We start from the raw sequence: 24,183 nt of genomic DNA on the forward strand, positions 1-24,183 counted from the left end.
ACCAATTTATATATTAAATCAGAAATAAGATGTAATTAAAATTAAACTTCCAATTATTATTGAAGTAAAAAATATGATTTTATTATTAAAAAGGAAAGTAACCTTTATAAATGGGGTATGAGCACAGTAGCTTGAACTTAGCTTACTTTTTTACACTTTAATATAAGATGTATATTAACTTTAAAATAAATAGTTTGATCTATTAAGTGTAATTTTTTGGGGGACGGGGGTGGGTGCTAATGAAGGTGGATTACATACAATTAATTCTATCAAAATTACCCTTTTTTCAGGCACATCATTATTTTTTTAATAAAAGAGTTTCTAATGGAATTTAAAATAACCTAGGATGTTAATAGGAGAAAGAAAAATTTTTTATTAAAAAATGTTCATTTTTTTAAAATTTTGCCGCATTTTCTGCACATTTTTTGCAACAGAATTTTGTGCAATTTTTCGTAAATTTTTTTTACACTAACGATAAATGCTAATCAATCATGGAAATTTTCATAAAAAATTTTAGACATATAGGTTTTTCCGATATAAACGTTTAATAGATTAAAATAATAAAAATGTTTATATCACCCAAATATATCTTTAATATGAAATTTTCAATAATGTTAAGAGTTTCTAGTAACTTTATATATATATATATATATATATATATATATATATATATATCTTATATATATATATAAATATATATATATATATATATATATATATATCTTATATATAAATTTATTTAAATTTCTCTTTAAAATTTAAAATTTCACTTGTTAAATTTTATATCGAAATTGTTCTAAACAATTAATTACTATTAATAAAATAAAATTATATTATTTGTTAATAATTAATAATTTTAATCACTGTTCAATTCTTCTATATAATAATTTATATATAATAACAAATAACACCTAATTTTTAAGTTAAAATAAAATTTTTAATATAAATAGAATTAAATAAACACAAAATAAACTTCCTGTAAAATTTTTCCCATTGACTAAAATTAAAAACAAATAATTTTTAAAATTTATTCTGTAAATAATATTTAAACTTATAATTATATCAGTCATTATTATTATGTTCTCAGCAAACAGCTGGTGCGGATGTTGAATAGTTGAATTTAGTGGCAATAAAACTGTGGTTTCCAAATAAATGCGTTTCCTTTCAGCTTCGTATAATCCTTCAGAAGTGGGATCTTAAACGAGCTTAATTTTTGTTTTCGATTTTACCGGTTAAAAGTGCTAAAAAAGTGGCTTTTTTACGGACAAAATGAGTAACATCGAGGAAGGTGGAGCGGAAATACGTCAAAGTCAAATGTAAGACAATTTAATTGAAAAAGTTATTCAAAAACAAATTACAGCTGCTCTAAAAAGAAAATTTGACTCAAATCCAGGACTTTTAGCGACTTCAGAAGATTTAAACATTGACGCCGTAACAGCCAAGGATACCAGCTCTGGAAAACTAACAGTAAAAGGTGACATTATTCCGCCGTTCGATCCCGATGATCGCTATCACACTGTGATTACATGGCTAAATAAAATTGAACAACTTTCCCAGATTTACGGATGGACCGATTATGAGAAAACTGGATACATGCAAATGAAGTTAAGGGGCGCAGCACGTGAATGGTTTTTTCGTTTGGACAACTATGACAGAACTTGGGCTAACTGGAAAACAGCGTTATCCAGGGCATTTATTTTCCAGATGTGTTGATTACTCCACTCTCTTACCACTCTCTCTACGCCACGACGAACTAGTCGCACGAAAAAAAAGTCCCGACGAAAGCATGACTCACTACTATCATGCGAAACTGAATCTTACGCAACAACGCCGACTAGACAATGAAGCTGTATAATTCGAGAACTCTCTGATGAGTTGCAGCCAAACGCTCGCGCATTTCAATGTACCACTCCAGATGAGCTGTACGCAGGATTTATTTCCCCTATGGACAATTATCAAAGCCCCCAAAAAAGCGCAATACAACCTCCCTCAGAAAAGAGATCTAAAATTGAGTGTTACATTTGTGGGAAGTTAGGACACTAAACCGTCTACTTCAAAACAGGGCGGACCAGAGCCATCGCGATGTTCAGTATGCCGTCTTACAAACCACGCTACCAAGGATTGCTTTAAACGACAAGCTAGTTCCAAACAAAGGCAGGACGTAAAGTGATGCGATTTTTGCAAAATAAATGTGGCAAATATAAAGGTTCTAAATCAAACAAAATTACAATGGGTCATTTGTGATTCCAAAGGGCCTAATTAAAACCGATGTTTCAATAAATAAAATAGATTTTTCTACAGAAATCCTAATAGTAAATACACCAATTACCAATACCGCGTCTTTTCAGCAATGGGCGAATAAAATTATGGGTCCATTACGTCATTCGGAAATATTAATTTACCTTGACGATATTTTGATTCCATCAAAATCGATATTTCGGGGAATGGAAAAACTCAAAACTATTTTAGAGATATGCGAAAAAAAACAACTTAAAATTAAACTTGGAAAAATGTTATTTTTTCAAAACTAAAATTGATTTTTTGGGATACGAAATTAGTGAAAACGAAATCAAACCCGGTTCAAAAAAGGTAGAAGCAATAAAAACATTTAAAACCCGCTCAAATGTGCATGAAGTAAGACAGTTCTTGGGTCTAAGTTCATTTTTCAGGAAATTTATTAAAAATCATGCCGAAATAGTCGCACCATTAACGAAGTTCCTAAGACAAAACGTAAAATGGGATTGGGGTGAAAGTCAAAGTAAAGCAGTCTCAAAAATAAAATCAATTCTTATAAATGAACCTGTTTTAACGATATACAACCCTAGATTCAAAAAAATAACTACATACTGACGCTAGCTCGAAAGGCATTGCCGGTATTCTTTTCCAAAAAACAAGCAGCAGACTAAAGCCCGTAGCTTATAGTCCAAGATCCCAGAGCAATCAGACACAACTTATTTTCAAATGGATAAAGCCTTAGGTTCTCAGTAGTGTCTCATGTACTTAGAATACCTGTGTGTTTATGGAGTTCGCAGAGTGATCCCTCGGCAGGTACCAGGTGAGAAAGGTAACTAAAAATTAGATTTATTCAACTTAAATTCTAATGGCTGATATTTATATATATTTTGTAGAATATTATACTGAACTAGTATTATGAAGTGTCAGACACTTTTCATGGATCAGAACTTTTGTCAGACGCTTTAAAGCTCCACAAAAAATAAAAGAACTTTACTTATTTTCAAATGTCTGACTTTTACCTATGTTATTAAGATAATTACTAAAAAGTTATATTTTATCTGTCAGACAAGTTTGAGTGAACAAACATCCCTTAAATGAAAAAATTATTTAACCGGGAGTGCGAGCGCGAGAGCACTATGCGCATGCGTCACAAAGTAAAGAATTCAAATGTATTAAAAATACTTACTGCTTTCAATCCAAAATTTTTGCATCCTTACTTCAAAAAAGTGATCTTTAATGTTGAATTAATAATTAATAAATATTAAAGTAAATTTATTTATTGCATGTATTTAAAATAATGAATAGATTAGGAGCTATTTTGTTTTATAAGACATTATTTTTATTTTATTGTAAAAAAATACAAGTTAGTTAGAATAATTTTAACAAAGAATATATAATTATGATTAATTACAGCAAGTATTTGTATATTTTTTAATCATCATAGTCATCGACAAAATCATTAGAATTTTCATCATTCATCCAATCACGATACTGTTCGTTCGAGTCATCATCCTCGTCATCAGTTATGTTGTCATTATTGGTAGCTTCTTCTGCAACAAAACAGTTTAAAGAATTAAAAAACAAAATTATGAGTACAAAAATTTTTAAACTTTAAGTTAAAGGTATAATACCTGAATTAGTAACGAATTCACTAAAGTCTCCGGGTAATTGGTCACCATCAAACCAGTAAAAGTGATATTGGTTTTCTTCTAATTTCCACCCATTGTGTTCAGGAGTAAAAATAGTTGGTATTTTTACATTTGCGTTATTCCATATACTAGAAATATAGTTAACTTGTTGAAATAATTCAGTTTTACATGGTGGTAAATTGCTAGCATCAAAAGTTTTCAAATTTTTTCGATTGAACTCTTCGTTAATATTATTTACCCTGTAGTTATTCAAAAACAGCTGGAGTCGAGCAGCATCAATATCAAGTAGACCAGAAACATTGTAAATTTCGCAGATGAATTTTTGAATTGTGTTTAAAAAAACATCTTCTTGTACATGCTCATCGGTAAACAACTCTGGATCTCCAAACTGCATAAAAGCTTGCTGATATTCATGTTTCTTCATTAATATTTTAAAAGGTTTTTGTTTACCTTTCTTAAAAGACGCAGGATTAAAGTCGCAGCCAGTCAATGCATGAAATCCTGGCAAACTTCTACACAAAGAAGGTCCCAAATACTCATATACTTCAGTCAAATTAATATATCTTTGATTGTTTCCGGTGCCTGCGTTTAACCATACATTTGAGTCATCATCTATCAAATTATGCATATGTCCTAGCATAATTATTGCAATATCAGTATCTGAGCATCTTATAACAAAAGTTGCCTGAACGTCTGTATTGGATACATGAAAAACAATTTTAGTATCGGCTTCTTCATGCTCTGGACATGATAAATTATTTATCATCTACATTTGATACGATTTTATTATTATCAACTATGTAAGAGTGACATTGTTTAAAATTAACTAATATTCGTTTATTCTCTAGAAATGGTATCATTTCATCAGATGCCCAGTGTTGAATAAAAAAATCAACAAGGGCTTGTTTAAAATTAATATTCTTAAGTTCCTTTAAAAAATCTGACGGACGAACTTGATCAGGACCAGTGATGTTGAAATGTAATTGCGTAGACTCTCTGCGAAGATCTCTTTCATAATCTTTGTTTGAAGGAGAGAAATATTGATCAAAAATAACGTCGTATCTTGTCGCTTTCACCTGAGTTACCATTAGAAGCATTTTCTTGGAAATTGCACCAAAAGTTTTCGGAATATTTTTCATAGTGTGCAGCATAAAGAAACCATCAATTAATAAGATGTGTATGTGATCAGGTGAATTGTGCTCTAAATCATTCTCCAAAGATTTCATCAAAATTGACTTCTGGGTTTTACAAATTGTCCTATCAATATGACACATTGATAATGGCATTGGAGTAATAGGATATGATAAAATCTTCTCCATATCAACTTTGTAATCTAGAGATATGCCTAGAATACGGCCAAAAAAGTCTCTTTGCAGTTTTACTTTTTTTTGCATAATCCACGGTAAAACTTTTCTACTGGCTCCGACACAGCTTTACCCGATGAAATATTAATTAATAGATCTTTCGGCAGTTGTGGGTCAAATGGATTTATAAAGAGATCAAAAGTATCGATAAATTTTTGCAATTGCTTAGTGTTAGTTTTTATAGCATGATTGGTAAGCTCAGCTGAAACATCTTGTCCCTTTTGCAGATCTAAATCTTCATACACTGAACTGATTACTGTGGATCTAATATCATGACTGCGGGCCCATTGTTGACGTGCAGAAATTGAATTAGTAAAATGCACGATTCCAGTAAGTTTCCAAGCTTAATATGCTTTGACGTTTTATATTTACAATTTAAGATAGAATACACAGCATCCTGGCTCAAAGATTTAACTACTCGAACACACTTAAAATTATTTTTTCTTTTACTGTTATTACCTCCAATAAGAGTAAAATAAAATTGGGGTAAGTCTTCCGGCACTGACACTTCACCGTTTTTAAGATCTTGAACAGATAAATGATTTGGCAATTTCTTTTTTTCGATTTGTAATACTGATTTCCTCAATATCAAAGCAGCTTTATTGAGAATATCCTGATCCTTCAAATCATTCAACAACGCCTCATCAATAACAGAAACATGTTTCGGAGTAAGTAACTTTTTATTATGATGCACAAAAAACTTTATCTCGTCCTTAAATGCTTTTTTTTTATCTTCTAAGTTAGAAGAAGTGTAATTCCCCATAACTTCCTGAGAATCTCCAACTTCCTCGTTGAATAATTCCATGTATTGTCTGTGGAGATAAGTTAGAAAGTAACATCGACCTTTCTCAACGATATTTTGTTGTATAAAATTACAAATTTCATCAAAAACAACTTGATGGTGTTTGCGAAGCTCATGCCAAGATGTTTTTACTGTATTCTTCGTCGACGATATTTTATAAGTATAATCTAATTGGCAATTGTTGTGATAATATATTGTTGGATCCGTTATATCTTCTACTTTCTCAATTAATTCTGCCATGTCTTCTTCTTGTTCATGTAATCGCATTAAAAATTGGTTTTTATCGCATGAATGCAACCCTAGTAGTTTTAATTTATGTCTTTTTTTCTTTTGATCACAATATATACATGCCTGGGTTTTGTCAGTTCTCATATCACGTTCAAATGAATTATTAGGAGTAAAAGAATTACTATCACATTCGGAAGTCACACAAAGTTCCTCAGAAATATGTGTCGCTGGCTCAACTGATTCAGATTCATCACTAGGTTCAACACTTGGCTCAGGTATTACGTTAGGTTCAGACATAGTATTAGTTGGGCTTGAGTTTGATACTACATCTGAATCTAAAGCTATAGAATTATTTGTTTGACTGATGATGTTATTTCAGAATCACTTGATAAATTTTTTTTAGCACTTTTTGAATATTCTGGAGTGGCAGAATAATATTTCTTTGGTAAAGCAGTGAAATTTTTATAGCACTCTCGATGGTAACCATTGTCATACAAATCCTCCGGTAATTTTAAGTCTTTGAATTTTAGGTTATGGATTACTCGCTGTTTTAAAACTTGTTTACATTTTGTAAATGTTTCATTTGTAAATAATATTGATTTGTCATGAGATTGTTTGCAAAATATACACATAAATTTATCTTCTTCCATGGTTTTCACTATCACAAATAACTTAATATCAGTAACAAATTACACAATATAAACAACAAAAACATGTGCTCTTACAGATCCAAACTGCACTGTATACTCTAAGTGGTGCGCCACAGGCACATACACACACGCAGTAGAGTGGAGCAGATGGTAAGTTTAAGACGGGGAACCGAGTTGCTATGAACCTCTCACTCGCTCTTAAATGCATGTATAGTGCTCTCGCGCTCGCACTCCCGGTTAAATAATTTTTTCATTTAAGGGATGTTTGTTCACTCAAACTTGTCTGACAGATAAAATATAACTTTTTAGTAATTATCTTAATAACATAGGTAAAAGTCAGACATTTGAAAATAAGTAAAGTTCTTTTATTTTTTGTGGAGCTTTAAAGCGTCTGACAAAAGTTCTGATCCATGAAAAGTGTCTGACACTTCATGATACTAGTTCAGTATAATATTCTACAAAATATATATAAATATCAGCCATTAGAATTTAAGTTAAATAAATCTAATTTTTAGTTACCTTTCTCACCCGGTACCTGCCCAGGGATCACTCTGCGAACTCCATAAACACACAGGTATTCTAAGTACATGAGACACTACTGAGAACCTAAGGCTTTATCCATTTGAAAATAAGTTGTGTCTGATTGCTCTGGGATCTTACTCTATCATGTTGTGACTGATATTATTCCAACTCATCTCCATAGAAAATCTCTTCATTGTGGAACACAACAATTATTATATACAGCCAGAGAAAAATATTGGCCTATTTCGTCTAGAAATGCCTGTAAAAAAATTACTAGAAATATGTAATTTGCACTGAAGCCCAACCTAAAGGTTTACAATATTTGAAGGGTGATCTTCTGGATGTTAGAATAAATGTTTATTCTCCATTTTTTAAATGTTGGGATAGATTTTGCTGATCCTTTTTTACTGGAAGATCGAAAAACGCGATTTCTTAAGTTGATTAGAAGTTTATATTCAGAAAAAGGATAAACAGATAGTACAATCAATTAAAAAACAAAACAGAAACCAAACATCAAAATATGAATCATTTTTCCTTACCATATGTAGGTATAAGAGCTTTCCCAAAAACTTTGAAAGTATTTTCATAAATATGATATTAGTATAAGTCAAAAAGAACATAATACGTTATCCAAATATTTCACTAAATTTAAATCTAAAATACCAAATAACAAAAGAAATAATATTATATATCGAGTGCCTTGTACTAATTTGGACGCTGTCTATATAGGATAGACATCTCAGTATTTGGAAAATAGACTAAAAGGTGATCAATACGATTAAAAAATAAAACTGCATTAACGAACAATGGAATATAAAAAAAAACATAAATCCAATTATAAAGATTCAAAAATTCTTGGCACGGAATCTAACACACGAAAAAGAATATTTTTAGAAATGGTTCACATTCATAAGAACGAAAAAGCTATAAATGATAAAAAAGACCTAAATAATTTAAGTAAAATTTATATCTCTATTTTGTAAATTCTAATAAAACTACAAATAATTAATTTAATTACTGCTATGAGAACCAAGCTCTAATTTGATTTTTTTTTATTTCGATATTTATGATAAAGGTAATCTATAGATCGATATAAATACGCAAATTGTCAGTGTCAATATCATATTTTGATAAAGACTTAAAGAAAAGACGAAACGTCAAATTTATTTGTATTATCTTTCAAATTGAATAAAAACTAATTTTGAAGCAGAAGGTACCTAAAATCAAGAACATCAAGAATAGACATATATCAAAGGTCCAAGAAATATATATATATATATATATATATATATATATATATATATATATATATATATCATTCTCATTGGGTAGGTGGCAATGAAAAACCAAATTGGACTAACTTTAAAATATTTTCCAAGCTTTCGAATACTTATGTATTCATCGTCTGGGATTGAAATTATGGTCAAATACAATATAAAAAATATATATAAATGTATAAAAATAATTAAAATTTTACTTACAATAATTAATTAAGATTTTCGATGGTTTTGAAATGTATTAATTCTTGTAAAAATTTTAAATTCATAGGTTTCAAAATTCAATATTCAAATTCACCTTGATAGAAATATTCCATATATTTATACACCTTTACCATATATAAAATCAGTTAATCCTAAACTTTCTGGAATCTTTAAATAACAAACTATTAAAATAGCTTACAGTCAAACCCTTAATATTCAATCTATTTCTACTAATTGAATTATAAAACACCAATCAATAAATTGCCTAACATAGTATATGAAATAGCTTGATAGATCTATCTAAGTATCAGATCCTGAATTTAGATGCTTAGTTGTGGAGGAAGAAATTGTAATCATTAAATTGAAGAATTTATTTTTAATGAAGTAATTCTTTTTGGTTGTATAGAGAAAGCTTCTCAAAAACTAAATAATAAAAAAATTACTCTAATAAGGGAAATTAAAGACCCAATTGATGAAACAATATTTCATAGAGTAAAAATATCAGGGTAATCTGAATATCGTCGTGGTATTCCTATTAGTCCTAAAAAATGTTGTGGAAAAAATGTTAAATTTACTCCAATAAATATAATAATTGAATTTTTAAGTAGAAATTATTTAAGCTTAGACCCGTGAATAAAGGGAATCATTGAACAATTCCTGCTATAATTGCAAATACTGCACCTATAGAAAGAACATAATGAAAGTGGGCTACAACATAATAAGTATCATGTAAAACAATATCAATTGAAGAATTAGCTAAGACTACTCCCGTTAATCCTCCAACTGTAAATAAAAAAATAAAGCGTGATGCTCATAATGTTGCTGGTCTTAGTTAGTTTTTAATCCATGAAAAGTAGCTAATAATATAAAAACTTTAATTCCACTAGGAACTACAATAATTATAGTAGCTGATGTGAAATAAGCTCGGGTGTCAACATCTATACCTACTGTAAATATATGATGAGCTCATACAATGAATCCTAGTAGTCCAATTGCTATTATGGCATAAATTAAACCTAATGTACCAAAAGCTTTTTTTTTCTTCTTTGTTGTCTAACAATATGAGAAATTCATACAAAACCAGGAATAATTAAAATATAAATTTTAGTATGTCCAAAAAATCAAAATAAATGTTGATAAAATTGGGTCCCCTCCTCTGGCAATATCAAAAAAAGATGTATTCAAATTTCGATCAGTTAATAATATAATAATAGCCCCAGCTAAAACTGATAGGGATAATAATAGAAGAATTGCTGTAATAACAACTAACAACTGCTCAAACAAATAAAGGTATACGGTCTAATGTCATATCTTTAGGTCGTATATTAATTACTGTATTAATAAAATTAATTGCTCCTAAAATAATTGAAGGTATACCAGCTAAATGTAAACTAAAAATAGCTAAGTCTACTGAAGATCCACCATGTGCGATATTAGATGAAAGGAGGGGATAAACCGTTCATCCTGTACCTGCACCTCAAAAACTTATATAATTTATTCGGGGATATGCTATGCCTTTATGGAGCACCGATTATTAAGGGAACTAATCAGTTTCCAAATCCACCGATTATATTTGGTATTACTATAAAAAAAAATTATGATAAATGCATGAGCAGTTACGATAACATTGTAAATTTGATCATTTCCAATTAAAGTTCCGGGTTTTCCCAATTCTGTGCGTATTAGTACTCTAAGGGAGGTACCAACTATTCCAGCTCAAATCACAAAAATAAAATATAATGTTTCAATATCTTTATGATTTGTTGAAAACAACCATTTACTCAGTAAAATGACTGAGTTCAGGCGATAACTTGTAAATTTATTTATTAATATTAATATTCTTTTACCAAGCCTTATATTCAAGTATGATATTAAATTGCAAATATAAAGGTAAATAATTTTTAAGGCTTAGATCAAATATATAATCAACTTTGAAGGTTGATAGTTTAACTTAACTTAAATCCTTAAAGGATATTTAAAATCCTTGTGCAGAGGCATAAGCTAAGTAAAGTGAATGCATTTAAGAATAGAAAAATGAAATTGTTAATTTTTGTTGCTTTAACCAGATTTTCTACTATTAAAATAGTTAGAGAGGAAAATGTTAATCGAATATAAAAGTATAGGGTAATTAATAATTAAGATTACTCTTAAAGTGTATATTTGACTTATGTTATTGATTACAATTCATTTAGGTAGGAATCCTAAAATGGCGGTAAACCTTCTAAAGATAAAAAATTTAAAATAAAAAATAATTTAATTAATTTATTTGTATTTAATGCATTAAAAAGTTGGTTTAGGTTAAATAAAAAAATAACGATATTTAAAGTAATAAAAAAATAAATAATAAAGTATACTTACCAAATTAACTTAGAATTTAATATTCCAGCAAGTATTCAACCAATATGATTAATTGAAGAATAAGCTATAATTTTTCACAGGCTTGTTTGACTTAATCCCAAAATTCCTCCTACAATAGAAGAAGTAATAATTACAAATATTAAAAATTGAGGTATTCTTAAATTATACATCACTAAAATTATAGGGGCTAATTTTTGTCACGTTAATAAAATAAGATTGTTTATTCAATTTAGTCCTTCTATTATTTCAGGAAATCAGGAGTGAAAGGGGGCAGCTCCTAATTTTGTTAATATTGCTGAATTAAGAATTATTATTAATCAAGTCTCAGAACTAGGATTACATACCCTATTATTTTAAATGTAATTAAAAATATTAAATGAGTAATAGTAATGTTCTTGAAAATTAAAAATTTTGGCGGTATTTTAGTCTTTTCAGAGGAACCTGTTCTGTAAATGATAATCCACGATTTAATTTACTTATATTATTAGTTTGTATATCATCGTAATTAAATATTTTATTAAAATTATAAAAATTTAGAATTTAATATTATAAAATTTATCAGATCAAGGTGTAATTTATATATAAGAAGTAATGGGTTACAATAAAAATATTTTTGGATAATTTTTATTATTAAAAATTTATATTTGGATTTGATAGTAATTTTAATTCGCTTTCATTTAATATGGAATGAGTCGTAACAAAGTAGACTTACTGGAAAGTGAGTCTAGAATACAAATTAGAGCTTGATTAAAAAGTATTTTAGTTACATTAAAAAGTTAATTGTGGAATTCAATTTAATTTGAAATGAGAATTTTATTATTTTTTTAAGTTAAAAAGTTTTAATATAAGTAAAATTTATTTTATTATTAAAAAAAAATTATTTAATTATAGTAAATTGTATTGTGAAAGAAAATTTTATTATTAAAAAAAGAAAAATTGATTTTTTGTACCTTGTGTATCAGGGTTTATCAAATAATATTTATATATTTAATTTTTTCGATGTTAAAAGAGCTAAAAAATTAAAATTTTTATTGTAGAATAAATAATTTTAAATATTTTTTTTGTAATGAAATTTTATTCGTTTTTAAATATATCTAGTTTTTCAAGAAAAAAATTTAATTTATTTATTAATTAATATAAATATTTTTTAATATTATTATATTATTAATAGTTAATATTTTTAGGGATGAGCTTAAAAAATAAATTTTTATTAGGATATTGATAATAAAATTATAGAATTAGGATTAAAAATTTTAATATTTTGAAGTATGTTATAATTTATAATTAAAATTATATAATTTTTATTTACTATAAATTTTTTATTAAAATATAAATTTAAATATAAAAAATTCTATCAAAATTACCCTTTTTTCAGGCACATCATTATTTTTTTAAAAAACAAGTTTTTAGTTAAACAAAGTTTTTAATTTACCAAAAAAAGTAATTTAAAAAAATTTTTTTTTAGAAAAAAAATGTGCATTTTTGTGCATTTTTTGCACATTTTTTGCATTTTTTGCACATTTTTTGCATCAGGATTTTGTGCATTTTTTTGTAAATTTTTTTACACTAACGGTAAAAGTCAATGAATCGTGAAAATTTTCTTTAAAAATTTCAAGTATATGGGTTTTTCTAATATAAATGTTTAATTAATTAAAATAATAGAAATGTAGATATCACCCAAGAGTATATTTAGTATTAGATTTTTAATAATGTTAATAGTTTCTAGTAACTTTATATAAATATAAATAATAATAATTTATAAACTATTAAACTTATGAATTAATTCGATTGTTATATATATAGAAAACTATTACAAAGTTTAAAGACTTAAATTGAAAATCCCAGAAAGAGCATCATTTAGATCTTATTTACCATATTATTAATTTATGAATGGAGAATTATTAATATTATATTAAACCATAATATATTTATAAGTATATCACGTATAAATTTATAAAGAATATAAATTGATTAAATATTAAATAATTCTTTAATTAATATAACCTTTATTTACCTATAAAAAAACCTCTTTTTTTAATAATAAAATAAGGTTTCATATGATTAGAGGATTTAATTTGTTAAAAATTGTTTTATTTTTATATAAAATTCAAATAATTGAACAATAAAAATATAGAATTTTTGGGATATAGTTTGTTTTTATGTTTATATTTTATTAAAATTATCAAAAGTTTAAGTTTAAAAATAATTTTCATAAAATTCAATTTTTTTATAAAAAATTCAAAAAAAATATTTTTTTCTTTATTATTTTAGTTAGTTAATTTGATTTTTAAAATTATTTAAAATTATAGTTTAATAGTTACTTTTTTTTTTAAAAACCTCCATTTTTTTGTTAATAGAAAATTTTAAAGAGTTGTATTTTTATTAAATTTTGAGGTTAAAATTTTTAATTTATGGGATGAATTTAACTGAAAATTTGAATCAATTATTTTGTAACTTGCATTAAGGGGTACGGGTCAATTTAATTTATGGAATTGATTTAACTGAAAATTTGAATCAATTATTTTGTAACTTGCATTAAGGGGTGCAGTTCAATTTAATTTATGGAATGTATTTGACTGAAAATTTGAATCAATTATTTTATAACTTGCATTAAGGGGTGCAGGTCTATTTAATTTATTTAAATTTTTAGGTTATTAAATTAGGATTTTATTAAAAATTGTTACTTAGTTCTCATATAGGAAAAGAATTTGATTTTGTCATAAAATTTTAAATTAAAATAGGTTAAAATTTAAAAAATAAATTTGAAGAATAATTTGTTTTTAATTTAAGTCAGTGGGAAAAATTTTTACAGGCAGGAAGTTCATTTTATGTTTATTTAATTGTTTATATTTTGAAAGTTTTATTTTAACTTGAAAATTAGGTGTTATTTTTTATTATGTGTAAATTATTTTATAGAAGAATTTAACAGTGATTAAAATTATATATTAGAGAAATTTAGATTTAGAAATAGTAAGTATTATTAACAAAATTTGTGCCAGCAGTTGCGGTTATACAAATAATATAATTTAATATTATTAATAGAAATTAGTGGTAAATAATAATTTTAATATGAAATTTAATAAGAGAAATTTGAAAATTTTATTTAAAAATTTAAATTTGTTAATGAAGTTTAAAAATTTAAAGTACAGACTAGGATTAGAATCCCTATTATTTTAAATGTAATTAAAAATATTAAATGAGTAAGAGTAATGTTCTTGAAAATTAAAAATTTTGGCGGTATTTTAGTCTTTTCAGAGGAACCTGTTCTGTAAATGATAATCCACGATTTAATTTTCTTATATTATTAGTTTGTATATCATCGTAATTGAATATTTTATTAAAATTATAAAAATTTAGAATTTAATATTATAAAATTTATCAGATCAAGGTGCAATTTATATATAATATTAATGGGTTACGATAAAAATATTTTTGGATAATTTTTATTATTAAAAATTTAAATTTGTATTTGATAGTAATTTTAATAAATTGATTAAAATGATTTTAGGTCTAAAATATGCACATATCGCCCGTCGCTTTCATATAATATGGAATAAGTCGTAGTAAGTAGACTTACTGGAAAGTGAGTCTAGAATACAAATTAGAGCTTGATTAAAAAGTATTTTAGTTACATTAAAAAGTTAATTGTGAAATTCAATTTAATTTGAAATAAGAATTTTATTCTTTTTTTAAGTTATAAAGTTTTGATTTAAGTAAAATTTATTTTATTATTGAAAGAAAAAATTTATTTAATTATAGTAAATTGTATTGTGAAAGAAAATTTTATCATTAAAAAAAGAAAAATTGATTTTTTATACCTTGTGTATCAGGGTTTATTAAATAATATTTATATATTTAATTTTTTCGAATTTAAAAGAGCTAAAAAATTAAAATTTTTATTGTAGAATAAATAATTTTAAATATTTTTTTTGTAATGAAATTTTATTCGTTTTTAAATATATCTAGTTTTTTAAGAAAAAAATTTAATTTATTTATTAATTAATATAAATATTTTTTAATATTATTATATTATTAATAGTTAATATTTTTAGGGATGAGCTTAAAAATAAATTTTTATTAGGATATTGATAATGAAATTATAGAATTAGGATTAAAAATTTTCATATTTTGAAGTATGTTATAATTTATAATTAAAATTATATAATTTTTATTTACTATAAATTTTTTATTAAAATATAAATTTAAATATAAAAAATTTAGTAATAATGATAAAATTAGTATATAAATTTAGAGAGTTCAAATCGATAATAATGGTTGCGACCTCGATGTTGGATTAAAGTTTATAATTGGTGCAGAAGCTAATTAATTAAGTCTGTTCGTCTTTTAAAATTTTACATGATCTGAGTTTAAACCGGTTTAAGCCAGGTTGGTTTCTATCTTTAATTAAATTTAACATTTTAGTACGAAAGGACCAAATGAAAAAAATATTTTTATATTTTGAATTAAAATAATTATTTTGGCAGATTAGTGCAATGAATTTAGAATCTTTAAATGTAATTTATATTACAAATAATACTTGATATTAAAAGTTTTTAAAAAATTATGATTTCAAAATTAATTTTAATTATTTGTGTATTAATTAGAATTGCTTTTTTAACGTTGTTAGAAAGTAAGGTTTTAGGATAAATTCAGATTCGTAAAGGTCCAAATAAAGTAGGATTTATTGGTTTAATTCAACCTTTTAGGGATGCCATTAAATTATTTAGTAAAAAGCAAACTTATATATTATAGCAAATTTTAATTCATATTATTTATCACCTATTTTTAATTTATTATTATCTTTAATATCTTTAATATATTTATTATTACCATTATGTTTTATATGATTAGTTTCAAGATTAGCTGAAACTAATCGGACTCCTTTTGATTTTGCTGAAGGAGAGTCAGAATTAGTTTCTGGATTTAATGTTGAATATAGAAGAGGGGGATTTGCCATAATTTTTTTAGCGGAATATGGAAATATTTTGTTTATAAGAATAATATGTGATTTTCTATTTATAGGGGCAAATTTAATAAATTATATATTTTTTTAAAATTATCTTTTTTATCTTTTTTTTGGCTTTGGGTTCGGGGAACTCTACTTCGGTATCGTTATGATAAATTAATATATTTAGCTTGAAAAGGTTATTTACCTATTGCATTAAATTATTTAATTTTTGTAGAATAAGAATATTTTTTTTTATTCTTATAATTTAGTTAATTATTTTTAGTATAAGTTAATAGAGAATTTTAATCTCTTTTTTATATTTTCAAAATATAAACTTATACAAGTTCATAAACTATTTAAAAATAATGGAATCTCAAAAGTATGAAGTAATTGGATTAATTAAATAATAAAGAAAATAAACTATTGTAAGAATTTGACCTGTTAAAAAATAAGGATCTTCAACTGGTCGGGCTCCAATTCATATTAATAAAATACTAGTAGAGACTAATGTTTAAAATAAAAATTTATTTAATGGATAAAATTGTGATCTTAAAAATTTTTTATTATTAATAAATGGAAGTAAATATAGAATAGCAATTGATATAACTAGTGCAATTACTCCCCCTAATTTATTAGGAATTGAACGTAAAATAGCATAAGCAAATAAAAGATATCATTCAGGTTGAATATGAATAGGAGTTACTAGTAGATTAGCAGGAGTAAAATTAACAGGGTCTCCGAATAAATAAGGGTCTCTTAAAGTTAATAAAATTAATAAAAAAAATATAATTAGAGCTCCTAAAATATCTTTAAAGATAAAATAAGGATGAAAAGGAGTTTTGTCAATATTACTATTAGTACCAATTGGATTTCTAGATCCTGTTTGACGAAGGTATAATAAGTGAATAATTATAAAAGCAAAGATAATAAATGGTAAAATAAAATGAAATGTAAAAAATCGTGTTAGAGTTGCATTGTCAACTGCAAATTCCCCTCAAATTCATTGTACTAATATATTTCCTAAATAAGGGATTGCAGATATTAAATTAGTAATAACAGTGGCACCTTAAAAAGATATTTGCCTTCAAGGTAAAACATACCCTAAAAAGGCAGTTGCTATTGTTAAAAAAAAATTGTTACACCAATTATTCATGTTTCTATTATATTATATGATCTATAGTAAATTCCTCGACCAATGTGAATATATAAACAAATAAAAAAAGAGGCTCCATTTGCATGTAAAGTTCGTAATAATCAACCATAATTTACATCACGACAAATATGAGCAGCTCTGTTGAAAGCTAATTCGATATTAGGACAATAATGTATTGCTAAAAATAATCCTGTAAAAATTTGAATTCCTAGACAAATTCCTAGTAAGGAACCAAAATTTCATATGTATGAAATATTTGATGGAGTGAGAAATGTAATTAATGAATTATTAATAATTTTTAATAATGGGTTTCTTTTTCGTAAGGGTATTTTCATTAAAATATTTGTCGTAGAGGTCCCTTTAAAAAGTTTGTAATTTTTACGGTAGCAATTAGAGTAATAAATAAATAATTATTATAATTATAATTAAGTAATTAGGAAAATTAAAATATTTTATTATAGATAGATTTAGGTTTTTATTTAAATAAAATGATTTTGTTTCAATTGTTTGTACTATAATATTTATATAATAATGATCTAAAAATATTAAAATTTAAAAAATTTAAATTTTTCATTAGAGGCGATTCTTGTTATATAAATAAATAAAATTAATATTCCTCCAATCATAATTAAAAATAGAATATAAGAATATCAGTAGTTTAGACTTATAAGTCTACTGATAAGAGCAATTATTAGAGTTTGTAGTAAAAGTATTAAACCACAGGTTAAAGGGTGACTTATAAAAATAAATATTAATGATAATATAAATAATATAGGAAAAAATATAATTATATCAGATATTAGTTTAAATAAAATAAAAATTTTGGAGATTAATGATGAATATTATTTATATCTAAAGTTTTAAAAGAAACCTTATTTTTGGTTTACAAGACCAATATTTCATTTAAATTATTAAAACTTTAATGTTAATATATTTATTAATAATTATATTTTTTTCTGGAGGATTAATAAATAAATAAATAATAAAATTGTTTTAAATCGAAAACATTTTTTAATATTATTAAGATTAGAATTTATTGTTATTTCTTTATATTTTAGGTTATTTTTATATTTAAGAAACATAACTTATAAGTACTTTTTTTCTATGATTTATTTAACAATAAGAGTGTGTGAGGGTGCATTAGGATTGTCTATATTAATTTTAATAGTTCGTGTTCATGGTAATGATTATATTACAGCTTTTTCTTTTTTATGATAATATATTTATTAGGGTTATTAATATTGATTCCATTGAGTTTTAAGAATTTTTGATTAATACAATGATTTTTTTATTTTATCTATTAGATTTATTTTTAACTATAGAGGTTTTTTTCAACTTTTTAATATTTCATATTTTTTAGGATTGGATATATTATCTTCCAGTTTAGTTTTATTAAGTTTTTGAATTTGTAGTTTAATAATTTTAGCAAGAGCTAAATTGTACTTTAATAATGAATATTATAATTTATTTTTAATAATTTTGGTTATTCTATTATTAAGTCTTTATTTAACATTTTCTTTATTAAATTTATTCATTTTTTATATTTATATATTATATTATATATTATATTTTTATTTTTTGAGATTAGATTAATTCCTACTTTAATTTTAATTATAGGATGAGACTATCAGCCTGAACGCTTAGAGGCTGGTATTTATTTGTTATTTTACACTTTATTAATATCATTACCTATAATAATCATAAGTTTTTATTTGAGAGAAAAATATTATTTAACTATATTTATTTGTATAAATTCAGAATTATCTTCTTTTTTTATATTTTTATGTATTAATTTGTTTTTTTTTGTTAAAATTCCAATGTTTTTTTACATTTATGACTTCCTAAGGCACATGTAGAGGCCCGTATTTCTGGTTCAATAATTTTAGCAGGAATTATATTAAAATTAGGAGGATATGGACTTTTACCGTTTATACTTATTTTTAAGCAATTTTTAATAAATTTGAATATTTTTTTATAATAATTTGTTTATTAGAGGGTTTTATTGTTTCTTTAATTTGTATTCGTCAAAGTGATATAAAATCTTTAATTGCTTACTCTTCTGTTTCTCATATAAGTTTAGTTTTAGCGGGAATTATAACTTTAAATTATTGAGGATTATGAGGAGCTTTATTAATAATATGCTCATGGCTTATGTTCCTCAGGTTTATTTTGTTTAGCTAAACGAATTCATAGTCGAAGGCTATATTTAAATAAAGGTTTATTAAATATTATACCTAATTTAAGGTTAATTTGATTTTTGTTAGTTTCTTATAATATGGCTGCTCCACCTTCATTAAATTTAATAAGAGAAATTTTATTAATCAATAGGATTTTATCTTTTAGTTTATTTAGTATATTATTTTTATCTTTAATATCATTTTTTAGAGCTGTTTATTCATTGTTTTTATATTCATATACTCAACATGGTCAATATTATTCAGGATTATATATATTTAATAGAGGGTTAAGTCGTGAATATTTACTAATAATTTTACATTGGTTACCTTTAAATTTATTGTTTATAAAATTGGAATTTTTAGTACAATGAATTTAATCTAAATAGTTTAATAAAAATATTAGTTTGTGGTACTAAAGATATAAATAAAGATTTTAGATTATTTGTTATATTTATTTTGTAATATTTTTATATTTGAGATTAATATTATTAGGATTCTCATTATATTTATTGATTATAAATTTAACTTATATTTTAGAGCTTAATTTTATAATATTAAATTCTACTAATATTTATTTTGTTGTTTTGTTAGATTGAATATCTGTGTTGTTTATAAGTTTTGTTTTATTTATTTCTTCTATAGTAATTTTTTATAGGGAGGAATATATATCTGGGATATTTATAAAAATCGATTTATTTTATTGGTTGTAATATTTGTTCTATCTATAATATTATTAATTATTTCACCAAATTTAATTTCTATTTTATTGGGTTGAGATGGATTGGAATTAGTTTCTTATTGTTTGGTTATTTATTATCAAAATTTAAAAAGTCTTAGAGCTGGAATATTAACTGCTTTAAGTAATCGAATTGGTGATGTAGCTTTATGGATATCTATTGCTTGAATATTAAATTTTGGTAGATGAAATTTTATTTTTTATTTAGAAATTATAAAGGAAGATTATATTATACAAATAATTAGGTATTTAGTAGTTTTAGCGGCAATAACAAAAAGGGCTCAAATTCCTTTTTCTTCTTGGTTACCTGCTGCTATAGCTGCACCCACTCCTGTTTCTTCTTTAGTTCATTCTTCTACATTAGTCACTGCTGGTGTTTATTTATTAATTCGTTTTAATTTTTCATTTAGTAATAATTTAATAATAATTTTATTATTTATTTCATCAATAACAATATTTATATCAGGTTTAGGGGCTAATTTTGAATTTGATTTAAAAAAAATTATTGCTTTATCAACTTTAAGACAATTAGGTTTAATAATATTAATTTTAGCAATAGGGGAATATAAATCAGAATTTTTTCATTTATTAATTCATGCTTTATTTAAAGCTTTACTATTTATGTGTGCAGGTAATATTATTCATAACTTATTTAATTGTTCGTTTTATAGGTGGGTTAGTTAAACATTTACCTCTAACATGTACTTATTTAAATATTTGTAATTTATCTTTATGTGGTTTACCTTTTATATCATGATTTTATTCTAAAGATTTAGTAGTTGAATTTATATCAATAAATTATTTAAATATTTATATTTATTTAATTTTTCATATTTCTATTGGATTAACCGTTTCTTATAGGTTTCGTTTAACTTATTATTCAATAATTGGAAGTTTTAATTTTATGTCTTTGCATATTATTCAAGAAGGAAGAATAATTATATTAAAAGGAATAAGAGGGTTAATTTTATTTGTTGTTTTTAGAGGTAGATTATTTTCATGATTACTTTTTTCTACACCTTATTTTATTTGTTTAACTTTTTTTATAAAAATATTAACTTTATTTGTAATTATAATTGGAGGGTGGTTAGGGTATGAATTAGCTAAATTTAAACTTTCTTATCAATTATTAACTTTAAAATTTTTAACTTCAAGGTTATTTATAAGTATAATATGAAATATGCCTTATTTATCTACATTAGGGGTTAATTATTTACCGTTATATATAGGAAAATTATATTTAAAAATTTTTGATCAAGGTTGATTAGAATATTATGGTAGTCAACAGATATCAAAAAATTTGAAAATGTTAACTTTAATACAATTATTTTCAATTAATCATTTAAAAATTTATTTATTATTATTAATATTTTTATTATTAAATATTTACTTAAATAGCTTATAAAGAGTGTAATTTTGAAGAAATTAAGGAAGTTAAAGACTTTTAAGTATTTATAAGAAAAAATCTAATTTTACAATGAAAATGTAATGTTTTTTTTTAAACTATATAAATAGAAATAAAAACAAAATTTCATTGCTTAAGAATTAAGTTAGAAGCTTATTCTTAATTTTCTTATTTCTTTGATTGGAGAATAACTCATTTTGATCATTAACAGTGATAGACCTCTTTTTGGATTCAATTAAAAATAAGGATTTATATAAAATCAAACTTTTAGGTCGAAACTAAATACAATATTTTGCTTCTTATTTAAGATAAATTGATTTATTCAATAATTTTTAAATGCAACTTGAATGTTATAATTAACTATTATCCTAATTAATTCAATTTAATGCTCCTTGGTTTCATTCATGGTATAAACCTCACAGTAAAATAAAAATAAAGATAATTAAAATTATTGAATTATTTATAACGTTAGAAATTTTTATTGTTATAATTAATGGTAAAAGTAAGGTAATTTCAACATCAAAAATTAAAAAAATAATTGCAATTAAGAAAAAATGTAGTGAAAAGGGAAGACGAGCTGAAGTTTTAGGATCAAACCCACATTCAAAAGGGCTTCTTTTTTCTCGATCATAATATCTTTGTTTAGAAATTAAATTTAAAATAATTGTTAGTAGTATTAAAATTAAGCAAATTATTATTATTAATCTTATTAAAATTTTAATTATTTATACTAGAATCTAGATTTTTTGATTGGAAGTCAAATATAATTTTTATATTATATAAATTATCTACCTCATCAATATATAGAAATATATAAGAATAATCATACTACATCAACAAAGTATCAGTATCAGGCAGCTGCTTCAAATCCGAAATGGTGGATAGAAGAAAAATGATTTAAAAATTGACGAATTGTACAAATTAATAAAAATGTTGTTCCAATAATTACATGTAAACCATGGAATCCTGTTGCTATGAAAAAAGAAGAGCCATAAACTGAATCTGCAATAGAAAACGGAGCTTCGATATATTCATATCCTTGTAGGATTGTAAAGTAGATTCCTAGAATAACTGTAAAAATTAATCCTTGGAGGCCTTGAGTAAAATTATTTTCTATCAATCTGTGATGGGCTCATGTTACAGTTAATCCTGATGTTAATAAAATTAAAGTGTTAAGAAGAGGAATTTCAATTGGGTTGAATGTTTGGATTCCTTTAGGAGGTCATAATAATCCTAATTCAATTCTAGGAGCTAATGATCTATGGAAAAATCCTCAAAAAAAAGAAATAAAAAAAATACTTCAGATGTAATAAATAAAATTATACCTCAACGTAATCCTTTAGTAACTAAGAAAGTGTGTAATCCTTGATAGGTCCCTTCTCGAACAATATCCCGTCATCATTGATATATAATTAATATTGTAATTAATAAACCTATTATTAATATGTTATTATTATATAATAAAGGCCATGGGCTAATATCAACTAAGTGAAAAGGGTGATTTTTATGTATCGAGATTAATTTACTTGTTTAAAATATAAAGTTCTTAAAATAGCAAAAACGTAAGATTGAATAATTGCAACTGCTGATTCGAGTGTTAAAAGTGAAATTTGAACAATAATTAGTAAATTTACTGAGGTAATTGTTATTATTGGTCCTGTGTTACCCAACAAAGTTATTAATAAATGACCAGCAATTATATTTGCTGATAAACGGATAGCCAAGGTTCCGGGTCGAATTACGTTTCTAATAGTTTCAATACATACAATAAAAGGTATAAGAATTGGAGGAGTTCCTTGAGGAACTAAATGAGCTAATATATGAATAGTATTATTTAATCACCCATAAATTATAAATCTTACTCATAATGGTAGAGCTAATCTTAACATTAAAGTTATATGCCTTGTTCTTGTAAAAATATAAGGGAATAAACCTAAGAAATTATTAAATAAAATAATAGAAAATAAAGAAATAAAGATTAAGGTTCTTCCTTGCGATTTATAATTTCCTAATAAAATTTTAAATTCTTTATGTAAAGTTATAATAACTTTATTTCAAAAAATATTAAATCGTAAAGGAACTAATCAAAATAATGGAGGAATAATTCTTAATCCAATTAAGGTTCTTAATCAATTTAATGAAAAGTTAAAATTTGAACTAGGATCAAATGATGAGAATAAATTTATTATCATTTTCAATTAAAATTTATTTTATTAGTTTTAGTTTCAGTTGTTTCAATTTTATAAAAAAAATTAAAATAATTTAAATTATTAAAACAAAAGAAGATTCTTAAAAAGAAAAATATTAATGTTAATCAGTATAATGGTATTATTTGTGGAATTAAAAATTATCAAAGTGATTATTTTAGCTTGACAAGCTAATGTTATAAATTAACTAAATTTTTCATTAGAAATATCCGTTATAATATTATAGATGATTTAAAATTCCATTGCTTAATTTCAGCCATCTAATGAT

General features: G+C 24.4%; 3 pseudogenes; 1 reads left to right on the forward strand and 2 right to left on the reverse strand.

The window, feature by feature from the left end:
* Positions 1-9,287: 9,287 nt before the first annotated feature.
* Positions 9,288-10,043, reverse strand: LOC130449519 (cytochrome c oxidase subunit 1-like; annotated as a pseudogene).
* Positions 10,044-10,437: 394 nt separating this feature from the next.
* LOC130449198 (NADH-ubiquinone oxidoreductase chain 5-like) lies at positions 10,438-21,411 on the forward strand (annotated as a pseudogene).
* A 1,093-nt stretch (positions 21,412-22,504) lies between these two features.
* Positions 22,505-23,574, reverse strand: LOC130449200 (cytochrome c oxidase subunit 3-like; annotated as a pseudogene).
* Positions 23,575-24,183: the final 609 nt, after the last annotated feature.

Source organism: Diorhabda sublineata, chromosome 10, assembly GCF_026230105.1.
Source record: "Diorhabda sublineata isolate icDioSubl1.1 chromosome 10, icDioSubl1.1, whole genome shotgun sequence".
In the NCBI taxonomy this organism is placed as follows: Eukaryota; Metazoa; Arthropoda; class Insecta; order Coleoptera; family Chrysomelidae; genus Diorhabda; species Diorhabda sublineata.